Source organism: Phacochoerus africanus, chromosome 2 (assembly GCF_016906955.1).
Source record: "Phacochoerus africanus isolate WHEZ1 chromosome 2, ROS_Pafr_v1, whole genome shotgun sequence".
Classification (NCBI taxonomy): domain Eukaryota; kingdom Metazoa; phylum Chordata; class Mammalia; order Artiodactyla; family Suidae; genus Phacochoerus; species Phacochoerus africanus.
Genome location: NC_062545.1, coordinates 265959698 through 265976297, shown reverse-complemented (window position 1 = coordinate 265976297; position 16600 = coordinate 265959698). Strand labels below are relative to the sequence as shown.

At 40.8% G+C, this 16600-nt stretch overlaps 1 pseudogene; it reads left to right on the top strand.

Moving 5' to 3' along the window:
- The first annotated feature begins 453 nt into the window (after window positions 1-453).
- LOC125121381 (60S ribosomal protein L29-like) lies at window positions 454-927 on the top strand (annotated as a pseudogene).
- The last annotated feature ends 15673 nt before the right edge of the window (window positions 928-16600 follow it).

Genomic DNA, 16600 nt, shown 5'->3' with positions numbered 1-16600 from the left:
ATTGAAAGGACATAAAGAATTCTGTAGCCTAAAGGCATTTGAAGATTCAGCCCCATGAATTATGTGGGAAATATGAGAGAGCCACATTCCTGTCAAGCTTGCACTTTGCCATTTTTCATAGGCAGTCTTTTTCCTTAGAAACCTCATGGAAGGAGGCAGATGGATCTTAGAGTGGGATGCAAATTTTCCTGAGTTCCCTGGCCATAATGGCCCCTCTTAATTTCCATCATCTGCTGAGCTAGCATACACTTTTTTACCATTTCTTTTTAATAAATTTCAAGATGCTAGCTGATGTACATGTGGTAGACTGTCATGGTCATGGAAGGGAATGAGCACAAATCATCCACCTCCAGTTCTGACTGATGGGAATTAATGACCTCATTTCAAAGATGAGGAACCTGCTCTTTCTCTTCCAGCCCCAGGCACTTTGGATCAGCTGACCCTGGTGCATACATGGCAAAGTCCAAGAACCACACCAAAGATAATCATTCTCGAAAGTGGTACAGAAACAACATCAAAAGACCCCAATAACAATGATATGAATCCCTTAAGGGGTTGGACACCAAGTTCCTGAGGAACATGCACTTTTCCAAGAATCACAAGGAGAAGGGCCTAAAGAAGATGCAGGCCAACAACACTAAGGCTGAGAGTGCATGTGCTGAAGCTCTCAAGGCTCTTGTAAAACCCAAGGAGGTCAAGCCCAATATCCCATAGGGTGGCAGAAACAAGCTCAGTTGACTTGCCTACATTTCTTAACACAGGCTTGGGAAAAGTGGTCCTGCCCTCATGGCCAAGAGTCTTAGGCTCTTCCATCCAAAGTCCCAGGCCAAGGCTCAGACAAAGGCCAAGGCTGCAGCTGGAGGTACAGCTGCATGTCTAGCTCCAGCTCCCAAAGATGCCCAAGCCCCCACAAAGGCTCCACAATAGAGGTGTTTAACTACCACTGGTGTGATCCCTGAGCTGCTGTCAGTATGGGGCTGGTGTTCTCCTGTGCTGTTTGTAAAAATTAACCTGTGGGAGGATATGTCCAAAAAAAAAAAAAGATGAGGAAACAAGTCCAAAGAAGTGAAGTGACTTGTACAAAGTCATGAGCAGGGAAGTGGTCAACAGAACTCAAACTCAGAGTTGATCAATGGGAAACCCCAACTGCAAAGCCAAACACTAGGGGGAGAAGTGGGCACTGTCTGAGGCCACACCTTAACCTGCATGTGGATATCACTAAGGACAACCACGACCTTCCCCAGAGCCTTCCTTTGGCTTCCATTCTGGAAGGGTTCTCAACCAGATGAGCCAATGGTCTGACCAGATCAACACTTTTGCCCTCGAGAAACAGCTTGTTTTTCTGACTAGACAGTGGGATGGGGGTGACTTGGTGGTCTGTTTCTCTGACCAAGGTCTGTGTTGGGATTAGTTGTGACCCATGGTTACACTGAGACTGACTTGTGCTAAGAGAGTCCAGGCTTAATCCCCAATCAACCATGCACAAAGAGGAGCCAAATTTCACCTCTGGGCTCTATTTGATTAGGCTGTAAGGAGGGGCCCTGAGTGGTTAATTAGCATCAAAGGAAAGGAGCCTGGAGGTTCACCTGCAAGATCTCCCTTGAGCCTTGTTAAAAAGCAAAGATGGGACCTCATCCCTCTGAGGGAGCTTCTGCAGCCATAGTGGCTCAGAAAATTTCCTGACACATCATTATGAGTAAGATATCCTGGTTTTCCTCCTGTGCTGCTCTCAGGGGGCCACATTCTGATTTAATTCTAGAAAGATTAAAGAGGATACCATAATTCTGAAGCTTTGCCTCCTCTCATCTGAGGCCAATCCTCAAGGCAGCACTGAAGGAAGCTACTGAATAACCAGTTTTAGAGGGAGAGGCTTTTTTTTTAATGATTTTTATTTTTTCCACTAAAGCTGGTTGAAAGTTTTCTGTCAATTTTCTACTGTACAGGAAACTGACCTAGTCACAGAGATATAAATACATTCTTTTTCTCACATTATCCTCCATCATGCTCCATCATAAGTGAATAGATATAGTTCCCAGTGCTATACAACAGGAACTCATTGCTTATCCATTCCAAAGGCAATACATTACATCTCTTAACCCCAGATTCCCAGTCAATCCAACTCATGGGAGGGGACATTTAAAGCAATTCTACCATGGCTCTTTTCCCTTGTTATTCCCTGGATAATTTTATCCTTGATGCATACAATTCAGTTCCCCTATTCCTTTTGGTCTCTTAATGAAAAACCTTTGTGATAGTGCCTACCTTATCTAGAGCAGAAGTTCTAGGCATCTTCTGTGCATTTAGCATCACCTGGGGAGATTTAAAATAATCTACATCCCAAGGACCACACCCCACAGCAATTGAGTCAGAATCTTTGAGATGCCACCCTGGTATCTGTAGTTTTAAGACTCAAAGCATATTCCAATCACCAGCCAAGTTTGAAAACCACTGATTTCTTCAGAGGACCCCAGTTGTCTTGAAATTTGTTAGAGCCAATGTGGTGATTTTAGGGTTCAGCAAATTAATAACCTTCCCCTCTCTCCTAGGTATGTTTTCAGATATCATAAGAGGTTTTTTTTAAGTTTGTAATGCAACATTATTTGATGCTGAGGAATTCCATTGTGGATCAGAATGTTAAGCATCTGGCATTGTCACTGCCGTGGCTCAGGTTGCTGCTGTTGCACAGGTTCAATCCCTGGCCTGGAAATTTCCACATGCTACAGGGATCACTAAAGAGAAAAAAAAAATGATGCTGAGAGATGACATAAATAAGGCACTCTATTAAAAATATTGTAATTCTTTGTTTCTGATATTTCATTCTATTTTTCATGTTTTATTTCCTAAGGACACTGGTAACACATGAACACAGTCAAGATGTAAGATTCAAACTGAAAGTCCCTTCTGACTCCCACCCACCTGTTATATGTAGAAATATATTTTCACACCAGCAAATGTAATGATTCATAACACTGAAATCACACTACATAAATATATTATCTTGCAACATGTATTTTCATCTAACAAGTTGTCTTGGAGATGCCTCAGTTCAAAGGCATTACTGTATACAATCTACACTGTTATTTTTAATTGTTCCTTAGTATTTTTGTTTGTTTTAGGGCCACATCTTTGGCATATGGAGGTTCCCAGGCTAGGAGTCCAATCGGAGATGCAGCTGCCCGTGTACACCACAGCCACAGCAACATGGGATCTGACTGGCATCTGTGACCTACACCACAGGTCACGGCAATGCCAGATACTCAACTGATGAGCATGGCCAAAGACTGAACCCATGTGATCATGGACACTAGTTGGTTTTGATACTGCTGAGCCATAACAGAAACTCCTTCTACAGTATTTCAATAACATTTTATAATATGAAGCTACTACAATTTAGTTAACCATTTCTCTATTCCTGGACATAAGAAAGTTTCTATTTTTTCTTGTCTCTATTATAATTAATACTTATATAAACATCGACTCCATATACATTTTTCAAATGTACCCTGTGCCTTCTATACATAACAAGTGTTCATACCAAACTGCAGGGGGTGGGAAGTTTGTTTTTATATGGAATATTTGATAAATATCACTGTCCCTGCCACAACTGGAATATTTATCATTTTCTTATTGAGTTATTGGGATCCTTTGTATTGTGCAGATATTATACGCATTATATTGCATGGATATATTATGTAGGTCAATATTTTCTCCAAGTCTTTTGCTTCTCTTTTAACTTGGTTCATGGAATCATTTATCACCTAGGTTTTCACTTTTAGGTAGTCAGATCTGTCAGTCTTTTCTTTTAGAGCTTCAGGGTTTATAATTTGTTGTGGAAGAGTTAATCCACCCCAAGATTACAAACATATTCTATAATATCCATTTACAGTTTTATAGGTTATTGCCTTAGCTTTTAAATTCATCTGGAATTTATTTTTTATGTATGTGGTATATGGTAAAGAGCTAAATATATTATCTGGAGTTCCCATTGAGGCTCAGCAGAAACAAATCCAAATAGGAATAATGAGGTTGCGGGTTTGATCCCTGGCCTTGTTCATTGGGTTTAGGATCCAGGGTTGCCATGAACTGTGGTGTAGCTAGCAGACGTGGCTTGGATCTGGCATTGCTGGGGCTATGGAGTAGGCTAGATGCTAGAGCTCTGTTTAGACCCCTAGCCTGGGAACTTCCATATGCCATGGGTGCATCTGTAAAAAGCAAAAAACAAAATAAATAAACAAACATATTTTCTTCCAACTGAGTGTCATCCCACAATTTTTATTTTCCAAAAGATGCTAAAAAGCTAAATAGGAGTTCCCATTTTGGCTCAGAGTGTTAAGAACCTGACTAGTATCTATGAGCATGCCAGTTCACTTCCTGGCCTCCCTCAGTGGGTTAAGGATCTGGCATTGCCGCAAGCTGTGGCATAGGTCATAGATGCAGCTCACATCTGGTGTTGCTGTGGCTGTGACATAGGCTGGCAGCTGCAACTGATATTTGACCCCTAGCCTGGGAACTTCCACATGCTGTGGATGCAGCCCTAAAAAGAAGCAAACAAAACAAAATGCGAAATGATTAAAAAAAGAAGGCTAAATGTTTTTTTTCATGTAGGTCTGCTTCTGGATTCTAGTCGCATTCACTTAACAGATATCTACTGAGCACCGTACTATGTGTTACATGGGATTTTCAGCACTGGAGATACACATACAAACAGGACACAGTAACTGCCTTCAAAAGGACTCAGAGCCTTGTGGGAAGTCTCCATCCACCAGGTGGGACAGAAGCAAATACAATGCAACATGATGTCAAGTGAGCAAAGTACTGTAGGAGGCTAGAGGAAGTATTTGCTTAGCTTAAATAAAAAGTCCAGAAAAACTTTACCAAAGAGATGGTATCTAAAGCAGGCCTTAAAAAATAAAGCAGAAGGTTTTGAAACAGAAAGGAGCAAGTTTGAGAAGTACATTCCACTGGGAATGTTTCCTTTGGAGCTGTCCATGGGATAGTCCAGAGGAGTACAGATGGATGTGCCTGCCTAGAGGTCAGGAAACAGCTCCTATTCCAGTATGTACAGTGCCTGTCACCTTAGGAACATGCATGGTTGTTAAGATGTGTCAAAGCTCTATGAACAGAACTCAGGAGGATGGAGAAGGGAATGGGAACCAGCAGGAAGATGGACAGATGGACACTTAGGACCTGGGGACATGTACACCATCGTCATCATATTACTAATGTTAGTTGAGCGATAATTATATGCCAGGCAAGACTCCCTGGGCTACATCATAGGTCCTTGTTAGTTATCTATTCTACATTTAGTAGTATGTACCTGTTAATCCCATCCTCCCAACTTATCCCTCCCCCTGCCACAGTTTCCCCTTTCATAACCCTAAATCCAATCTAACAAAAAAAGGATTGTTAGCCCAAATGTATACAGAACCCTTAAGCCCCAAGAATAAGAAAGCAAACAACCCAATTTTTAAAATGAAAAAAAACATGAATAGACAACCCCCCAAAGAAGATATACATATGGAAAATAAACAAACAAAAAAGGTGCTCAACATCATATGCTATCAGGAAGATGCAAATGAAAACCACAAGGAGATACCACAACACACCCACTAGAATGGGCAAAATCAAGAACTGACAACACCGAGAGCTGAGGAACACATAGAGCAACAAGGAACTCTCATCCTTGGCTGGTGGGAATGCAGAATGGTATAGCCATTTGGGAAGACAGGTGGTTTCTTAGTTTCTTATAAAACTAAACATACCCTTAGCCAGCAATCATATCCCTTGCTATTTACCCAAAGCAGTTGGAATCTTATGTCCACACAAAGTATACATGGATGTTTATAGCAGCATTATACATAAAGGCCAAAATCAGGAAGCCACCAAGATGTCCTTCAGCAGATGAATGGATAAATAAACTGTGGGACATCCAAACAGTGGAATATGATTCAGCTACCAAAGGGAATGTGGTATAAAGTCATGAAAAGAGAGGGAGAATTGAAATGCCTACCACCAACTAAAAAAGGCCAGTCCAAAAATACAGTTAGATATATGATTCCAACTAAATGACATTCTAGAAAAGACAAACTATGCAGACAGTACAAAGATGAGTGGTTGCCAGGGCTTGGGGGGATGGAGGGATGGGGTGACACACAGCACAGAGGGTTTTTAGGGCAGTGAAACCATCTGTATGAAACACTTCTCTGTGATTACAATGACTACACATTTAGGAAATACACAGAATGCACAACACCCAGAAAGAAGGCTAATATCACCTGGCCACTATGTGGAAAGTTACACCACATAAGCCTATTCACTGTAACAATGTACCACTCTGATGCAGGATGTTAACAACAGGAGAGACTGTGTGTGTATGTGGACAGGGAGGATATGAGAAACTTTGTTCTTTATGATCAGTTTTGATGTGAACCTAGATCGCGCTAAAAGAAAAGCTGAGTTAAAGTATAAAAAGTAGAAAAAAAAATAAACCCAAAAGTTGTCTTCACATACAGATGATGACAAGGTGGGTTAGTGAAGCTAAATAACTTGCCCATTTAGTCATGGTGAAACTGGGATTCAAAAGAAAGAAATCTGGCTTAAGAAATTGAAACAACAAAATGTTTAAGAAAGGTAAACAGCAACAAAAAATGAGGCTCAGAAAGGGTGACTACTGCAAAAGATCACACAGCATGTAAGAGGCAGAGCCAGCATCTCACTCTATTCATCTGGCTCCAGAGGTTGTACATTAATCCCTTGCCCCATCACATTTTACCTGCACCTAGACACCACTATCCAAGCAGACACAGATGCTCAGAGATATCAGAGGTTATCATCTCCCCATCCTGTCTACACACTGACACTCACAGGAGCACAAGCATGTCCAGACAGCACATACAATGTACCAGCACACACACGTGCATTGTGCACATGGACCTGAATGAACACAGCTCCAATCCTGTGGCTTCATGGCTCCAATGCCCTTCCCAGGTGCAGAGGCTACACCCCTGGAGCCCAGGCTCCCAGGCTCCTGGACACAGAGCTCAGGGAGGGCATCAGGAAGGCTCTCCCTCCTGGGAAGGCTGCAGGGATCCTCCCCCAGGGCTCTGGCTGGCTGGGGGCTGAGGGGAGGACACCCCCCTGGGGCTCCCTGCTGTCAGCAATTCCCACTGTGGACAGAGAGAAGAACCAACAGGGTCCTAAACTAAGAGCAGCACTTCACGCTGCCTCCTGTCTCAGAGATTCAGATCTTGAACACAACCTGTCATTAGGACCCCAGGCCTGGTCAGGACCCAGAATCTCCTCTGTCAGGCCCACAGGTAGGCAGGCTGAAGAGTGTTTGGGAGCAGAGCCCGGGGGTTAACTTCTTCCTGTGATCTTTTCCTAACCCCATCTTCCCTCCTTCATCTCAAAAGCCAGGAAACATTGACCCTCCTCTAGTTCTTCCTCTCTCTCCTTTGAACCACAGATCACACATTTTTGAAGAACCTACTCTGGGTGAATCACTGGCTCCTGCCTTAAAGGGCACCACCCACATCCTACAACCCAGAACCACACAGTTATCTCAGCCAGGAGATGGGTCAGCAAGTGAACAGGTGAACAAAAAAGTTAGGATAATGCAGGGGCTAAGAGCAAAATCTCTGAAGCCACCAGACTCCACTCCACCTAGTTGTGTGGCCCTCAGAAGTCACATCAATTGTTTTCCCTCATGTTCATTATCTGTAAAGCCGGGTCTGTAAAGACTAGATGTGTCAGTGTATGTGAAGTTCCTAGAACAGTGTGTGGCATGTGTAAACACTGTGTCATTCTGAACTAGGACATGACTGGGATTGAGAATACACGTAGGAAGGGGCAGCAATGAAGTGGGGGTCTCAAGGTGGAGATACCTGTGTGAGGCATGGCCAGCTTAGCAGGGGACAAAAGAGACTGGCTTTCCACAAAAATTCTACTTTAAGCACCTCTGGGAGAATCAGATGGATACCAACATATATTAAGACAGAGACAAGGCAATTATTCACACAAAGGATTCCAGTGGGTATATTGTAAAAGTCCACTTGCCTTGACATCTACAATAACGGCAGCAAAGTAAAGCTTTACATTGATAGGGGAGTGAAACCTCAAGAGGGAGGAGAGAGTTCAGAAAGGGGAGGAGGGAAAGACCATCCTGAAAAGGGCCCTGCAGACCCCGGATCAGGACATCCCTGTTCAGCAGGCTGCACACCTGTCTTACTGCTGGCAGTGGGACGAGAGGAGACAAGGAGAAGCTGGGTTTCAAAAAACCTGGGCTCAATTTATTAGCTTCCACCTCTAAGTGATATTCTATGATACTTGTCTTGGGCTTACTTCACTTAGCATGATAATCTCTAGGTCCATCCATGTTGCTACAAATGATACAACTAAACTTATTTACAAAACAGAAACAGACTCACTTTGAAAATAAACTTCTGGTTACCAAGGAGGAAAGGGAGAGAAGGATTGAGGGCTTGGGGTTTGCATGTGCACACTGATGCATATGGAACGGGTGGTGAATAGGGACCTGCTGTACTGCACAGGGAACTCTACTCAATATTCTGTGATACCCAAGATGGGAAAAGAATCTGAAACAGAGTGGCTATGTGGATATGTATAAATGAATCACTTTGCTGTACAGCAGAAATTAACATCATGTTGTAAATAAACTATATTTCAAAGTATTTTTAAAAATGAAAAAAATTTTAAAAGACTTAAAAATTGGGTAGTTCCAATTATGGCTCAGCAGGAGAAGTACCCAGCCCAGTGTCTGTGAGGATGCAGGTTCAGTCCCTGGTATTACCTGGTGGGTTTAGGAGCCAGCATTACAGCAAGCTACAGCATAGGTCACACATGTGGCTGGGATCCAGTGTTGTCCTGACTGTGGTGTAGGTTGCAGCTACTGCTCAGATTTGACCCCTAGCCCAGGAACATCCAAATGCCCCAGGTGTGGCCATAAAAAGAAAAAAAAAAACAGAAAGGAACTTAGGAAAGATTCTAAGGTCACATGATGATGACGGGAAAGCAGAGAGCCTTTGCTCAGAATCTGCCTGAGCTGAGGTCCAAAGATTTCACAGCTGTTCTGATCTGAAGGCAAGGAAGAGAGCAGAGCCTCTAGCCTACTGTGATGAGAGGAGCAAAGGATGGAGGAGGAGCAGGTCAGCAAGGAGGTTTCAGGCTGTTGGTAGGCAGAGATATTCTGCCTGCAAATGACATGCCAGCTTAGTTCTCTACACAAGATGATGGTCTGGGAGAGATGTGTGATCAAGTCATTTGAAACACACAATAAGAAATCAGGCATTCCTAGATTTTTGTCTCATGTACACAGGTTGTGTGACCCTCTGAACTTCAGTCTCTTAATCTACAAAAAAAGAATAATAATGCTACTAACATAAAAGTGCTACTGTGAGGATTCCAGGAGACACATGCTGAGCACAGAATATGTCCAGTGCATGTCCACTACATTTCCTTTCACTGTAGTCACTTTTCAACTGCTCTTTCTCATTCATGGGAGCAGGAACATGAATGATAGATAATTTTGCACAATTGTTTTACCCACTAAAACATTACTATCCCATTTAGATGGTGCATTCTATGCTCCAAGTTTCTGTTCCTTGGTTTCAAGTTGGCTGGTAGTGAAGTGAAGGACCTTGCATATGTTGTTAGGAATCAAGGCAGGGAAAATTGATCTCATATGATAAATGTCCAAAGAGTAGAAAATTCCAGTGGATAAAGTAGAGAAGTATAGAAATTGTCTCTATTTCCTATCTATCAAGAAAGGGAGTAACTATGTTTTAAGGAGGCATAGAGTGATTTAAACAACTTGGAGAGGTACCAGTCCCTCTTAGTCCTTCCCAGCCACTGACTGATGACAAGTGCCATCATCTAAATGTTATTTGTACAGCTTATTGTTTAAGCAACGAGAGTACAGAATGTTATAGAAAGCATTACCAAATTCTCACTCAACTTTCTTGTTTTTTACTTTGCCAGTAACACAAAATGTTTTATTACTAACCATAATCACATTCCTTAACAAAGTCCTACACCATGTCAAAATGTGTGAGCATGTAGTATCATATTTAAATAACAGGAGGATGGGGAAGGAATGTATAGAAATAAAAGTAAATTTAAGAACACACATAATCCAATCAAGCCATTACATTGCACTTTGGAAAGACATGAAAAGCACTTCAATTTTTACTCTTACATTGACTGTGAATAAAAACCCTATGTTTCTTCTTAATCATCACCAAGTCTTGATAAAGCAGCATCCTACCCCCACCTAATATGGGTCATGCAAAACCAAATGCATGGGAAGGAGAGGCTAAATATTTAGGTAGAGGTACAGACAGTTCATTTCTGAGTTTGAGCGCTCTCATTCATGGACCCTGCAGTTTCATGCCAAAATAAGTAACATCTGTCATGATCTGACATCAGATAACATGAGTTTACCTCCTAGAACTGTGCTCTGGGGGCAAGAAATAGGTATTCCAGGTAAGTGGAAATTGACTTTTAGACATTAGACTGCTCAACCAACTGCAGTCACAAGTCACTGAATTCTTTCCAGGTCTACCTCTGAAAAGTTATCAGAGACGGTCAATACAGCAGCGTGCTCATTATCTATGAATATTAGGTCTGCAGATGTTCTAGGCTCTGCAATACTTTTTTTTTTTGGACAGTTTTTGTTGGTTTGTTTGCTTTTTCTTTTTTTTTTCCTTTTTAGGGCTGTGCCCATATATGGAGGTTTCCAGGCTAGGGGTCTAATCAGAGCTGTTGCTGATGGCCTACACCACAGCCAAAGCAATGCCTCTGTGACTTACACCACAGCTCACAACACCTGATCCTGGACCCGCTGAGTGAGCCCAGGGAGTGAACCCTCAACCTCATGGTCTTTAGTCAGATCCATTTCTGCTGTGCCATGATGGAAACTCCGCTTTTGCATTTTTTTTTTTTTTTTTGGTAGGGCTGCTCCTGTGGCACATGGAAGTTCCCAGGCTAGGGGTCAAATTGAAACTGCAGCTGCTGGCCTAAGCCACAGCCACAGAAATGCAGGATCTAAGCCACATAGGCAAACTGCACCACAATTCACAACAACTTCGGATCCTTAACCCACTGAGCAAGGCCAGAGATTGAATTCACACTTTCATGCATACTGGTTGGTTTTATAACCTGCTGAGCCACAACAGGAATTCCTTTTTTATAGTTTTATTAAAGTATAATTGATTTCATGCACACAATTTGCTGTGGTGATGGTACATGGTAATATACAAATGTCATTTGAGTCTCCAATAACAGGAGTCAGCAGGCAGAAAGTTAAAACACCCCTATCTTAACTGATGGTACTTTGAGGGAAATAGACCTGCCCAAGGCATAAGGAAATATAGTGTTATCACTTTCTGCTAAATGGAAAGGAGGGCCCCTACTCTTTTGAGAAATGTCACATAGATCTGAGGAATGCCAAGTTCAGGACCCAGGAGGGTTGGATAGCCTTTTACCACCAGGGAAAACAAACTCCCAGAACTGACACTACAAGACAAAGGGAAAGACATGGGGAAAGAGTCCAGGGCAAAATCAATACATTTCCCAAGAGTAGGATAAAGGATAATTGCCTCAGATTGGGGGTACCTACTAAAATTGTCTATGTTCCAGGAGTTCCCACTGTGGCTCAGCAGAAATGAATCCAACTGGTATCCATGAAGATGCAAGTTCAAACCCTGGCCTCACTCAGTGGGTCAGAGATCCAGCATTGCCATGAGCTGTGGTGCAGGTCACAGATGCAGCTTGGATCTGGCATTGCTGTGAGCTATGACATAGGCCAGGATCTGTAGCTCCCATTCGACCCCTAGCCTGAGAACCTCCATATGCTGCAAATGCAGCCCTAAATTGCAAAACAAAAACAAAAACAAACAAAAAAAAACCCTCTGCATTCTTAACTCCAACTCAGCTGTCCATCTCCAAGAATATACTGTGTGCTGCCACAGAAACCTCTCCTGAATGCAAAATATTTACATACACAAACATTCATTTCAACACTCTCTGTGATGGGAGGAAAACGTTTTATGGATAAATGACCCAATTTCTGAATATAAGATGTGTATACATCCAGGCAGATAAAAAAACTTTAAAATATGTCCACATCTCTAGTTCTATGGGCAGTGGAATTTTGGGGAATTTTCACCTTTTCATTATAAAATTAATAAAAGAAACATGTGTCCCTTAGTTTTTAAAAGTTAAATATAGAAGGAAATCCCCCATCCCCACTCCCTCCCTCTCACTTCAGGAGACAAGGAAACCACAGAAACACACACACCACACAAATACAGCATAGAAAGGGGACATCTTTCTGGACAAATGAGATTATTCTATATCCATTGTTCTGCAACTTGTTTTTGTCACTTATAATATCACAGACAGTAGTGTAACAGGGTTGATATAGCCCAGCGAGGAATCACTCCTGCTCTGCCATCAGATGGCCTGAACTCAAACACCAGCTCTGCTACTAAGTTGTTTAATTTTGCTAAACTCATTTTTTTAATCTGTAAAATAGTGATATGATGGTGCCTATCTCTTAGTATTTGGAGACAATAAAATGATAAAAGACATGTAAAGACTTAGCTCAGTGTGTCTATTGAGTAAATAAATATTTACTAGCATTACTCATTTAAACTCTTTAGAGTGTGTGATATGAAGTAAGGCTAATTCACTATAAATTATTTTAATAATTCAACTATTTGTGGATATTTAGGTTGCATTATCTGTGGTTGTTTCATTCATCTGTGGGGTGTTTTGTTCATTTGTGGATATTTAGGTTGCATTATCTGTGGGTTGTTTTGTTCATTTGTTTGCATTGTTTTATGTGGTATGATAATGAATGCTACAATAAAATATGTGTATATAATTTTGTACTACACATATATGATTGTTTTTAAAGGACAGACTTCTATAAGTGAATTATTGGATAAGGAGAGGCAGGTTTCAGATCTGATGGAAACTATCAAAGAGTCTATTTTGATAACCTCCTCACTACCAGAGTATGTGAGGGTGTTTTTCTCCTTGGGTATTAAAAAAAATTACAGCCACTCCAATGAATGATAATTGTACTTAAGTCTAAATTATATTTTCCAATCACCAATGAGGTTGAACATCTTATATGTTTTCTTTGGCGAATGTGTTATAGATATTTTCTTGGAGTCTAGAGTTTCTATTTTACGTTTTCTTAGGGTCTCTATTGGTCTAATTTTCACATTAAAGCATTTTGTCTTTCATTGACCCTGCATTTTATTTCTTTCCTTGGAATGGCATCCCCAATCTGAGACCATAAAAAATGTTCCCTTTATTTGGGGCGGATATATTTTATGGTTTGGATTGTTTACATTTAGATAATTGATTCATGTGAGTTTCACTTCTATGTTCAGGTTAGAGAGAAATCGAGCCTTATTTTTTCCAAATGTTCAGCCAGTGTCATAAATGTCTCTCCTTTCATAGTTCATCATTTCTCCCTTGCTATGAAATAAATATTACATATTGAGTTCTATGCATATCTAGATCTATATACATACATAAATGCAGGTACATAAAATTCTTTCTGTCAATCCATTGATTTATTTTTCTCTGTGTGTACAATTATCTTATTGTTTTCCATTATTATGTGCTTGGATTTTCCATTAGAAAAGTCATCTGTCATTAGTCTAGTATTTTCAAAATGATCTCACCTTTCCTTGGCCCTTTATTCACGTAGATTACTTTGAGAAGGACCACTTAAGGCCCATTAAATTCCCTTGGCATGCTATTTTAGATGACGTGAATTTGATTAAATTGAGAATTGACTTTATGTCCAGATTTCTTGAGATATAATTGACATGTAACACTGTATAAATTTAAGGTGTACAATGTGATGACTTGACACACATTAACTGCAAAATGATTGCCACAGTAGGGTTAGTTAACACCTCCATCACCTCACACCATTATCTCTGTGGATGTGTGTGTGGTGAGAACATCTAAGATCTACTCTCTTAAAAGGAATGGTGGTCACCAGGGATGGGAATTCGGGGGACCTGGGAAAATGTTGTTTAAGAGTTCAAAAGTGCAAGCATTAGATCAGTAAGTGCTGGAGATCACTTATTGTGATTATAGACAACAACACTAAATTAGATATGCATGTAAAAAGTAGCTAAGAGACTAGACTCTAGTTATTCCCATGCCAAAGAAAGAACTGATTATTACCTGAGGTGACAGAGGCATTAACTAATGTTCTGCTGGTAATTATAGGGCAATATAAATATGCATCAAATCAACATGTTGTTCACTTTAATTTACACAATGTTATATGTCAATGACATCTCATAAAAATATTTTATTTTTATTTTTTGTTTTTTGTCTTTTCTAGGGCTGCATCTGCTGCACATGGAGGTTCCCAGTCTAGGGGTCTAATCAGAGCTATAGCAGCTGGCCTATGCCAGAGCCACAGCAATGCGGGATCTGAGCTGCGTCTGTGTCCTACACCAGAGCTCAAGGCAACACGGGATCCTTAACCCACTGAGCAAGGCCAGGGATCGAACCTGCAACCTCATGACTCCTAGTCAGATTCATTAACCACTAAGCCATGATGGAAACTCCAAAAAATGCATTTTAAATGAAAATGTGAATAATCTACTCTTTTATTAAAATTCTAATATATAATATAGTGTTGTTAACTGTAGTCACCATGCACCATTATGGATCCCTAGAACTTACACATCTTATTAATTGGAAGTTTGTACCTTTGACTCAGACTGACATCTGCCCATTTCCTACACCCTTCAGCCCCTGGCCACCACCATTCTGCTCTCTGTTTCCAGGAATTTGTCTTTTTTAGATTCAATCATGAGAAAGAAGGAAAGCCTACCATGTATGACAACATGAATGGATCTTAAAAGCACTGTGCTAAGTTAAATAAGTCAGACAGAGGAATCCAAATACTGTGTGATATAATGTACCTGTGGAGAATACGAACAGACATTTGAAATACTGAATCTTCCATTTTTGGAGTATAGTGTTTCCACTTATTCTGATCATATTTTCTATTCCGTTATAGTCCTGTAACAGAAGTTATTCTCACCTATTTGTCCCTCCTTCTCAGGTTGATTCCTAATTCTATTTTAGACTTTCATCCCATTGCCAATTGAAACATTATATATATATATATATTTCTAATACATGCAAAGTATCAATAATTGTATACTTACCTTGTATCTAGACATCAGTGAAATCTTCATAGGTTTGTAAAGATTTCACATGTTTCTCTTGGATTTTCTAGATGGAAAATCCAATCACTTTTTTAAGTGTCAGTTTCACTTTATCTGACACCTATGCCTCCTTTTCATTCATTTTGCTTCTTCAATGGCTTAGACCACCATCTGAGCAATGTGACACAATAGCAGTAACGGAGGCCATCTGTGCCTCCTCTTTCCATGGTATTGGTGGGGATGGGACTCTTATATTCAAAGGGTTATAATCCCATATTATTGGAATATTCAGAATGAAACATTCAAAGTTTTTAATCAGTAGAAATATGGATTTAAAGGAATAAACTCATACCATGGGCTATTCCCTGGAGGACAGTAGACCCTTGAAGAATATGGGGATAAGAAACACGAAACCTTCCTGCAGTCAAAAATTCACATTTAATTTCACAGTCAGCCTCCAAATCCACTATTTCTGCATTCACAGATTCAACCAACCCAGAGATGAAGTAGTACTGTACTATATATTTATTGAAAAAATCTGCCCTATCACTGGATCTGCATGGTACACCTGTGTTGTTCAGTGGTTAATTCCATTCCTATTTTGAGTGGTATTCCTCAACCCAAACACTTAGGCTTCAAGTGTCCAGATCACTGTTAACCAAATAGAAATGATTAAATAAATATCAAGCTGGTTTTGCTCTGAAGCCATAAGAAAGTCACATGTGAAATCCCTGGGACCAAAGAGAATTGATTACATCCAATATTACTTATGTCCCATCCCCATGACCACATGAACCCATCACCTCTGGATGTAGGAGTAGGAGAGGATCATGGTGAGAGGACCTCATCCATGGAGACCCACTGTATAAAAGCATCCTGATTCAAGGCGTGACTCAGCAGCCCCTTCGCCAAGACCAAGACAGGAGCAAAAAGGAAGAGGGGGGCCAGGTATCAGTCAAGAAGCAACCTCAAAAGAATCTTTAGAAAGAGTATTGAGAAAAACTCAGAAAAATTAGGCAACTTAGAAGTTCCTAACAACATCTGGGAAAAATTTAGTATCTCATGTAGGGAGCATCTTGGAATTGTTGAAAATTACACTTGTTGGATTTTGCCCCCTGATCTCTGTACTTTCCCGAAATAATAACCTAAAAAAGATCATTGAAATTCTTTTCTTATAGGCTGGAAGGCAGAGAAAAGCTCAGGCCAAACTGCCCTTCACATCTCTCCCAGAGCTCCTCCAAAGGCTGTCCAGGAATTCAAGAACATGGAGACAAAGAACTACAGAAGCAGCATGTCAGATTTTATTCCTTTTGGGCCTCTCTTCCAACCCTTGGCTCCAGAAACCCCTCTTTGCTGTCTTCCTCATC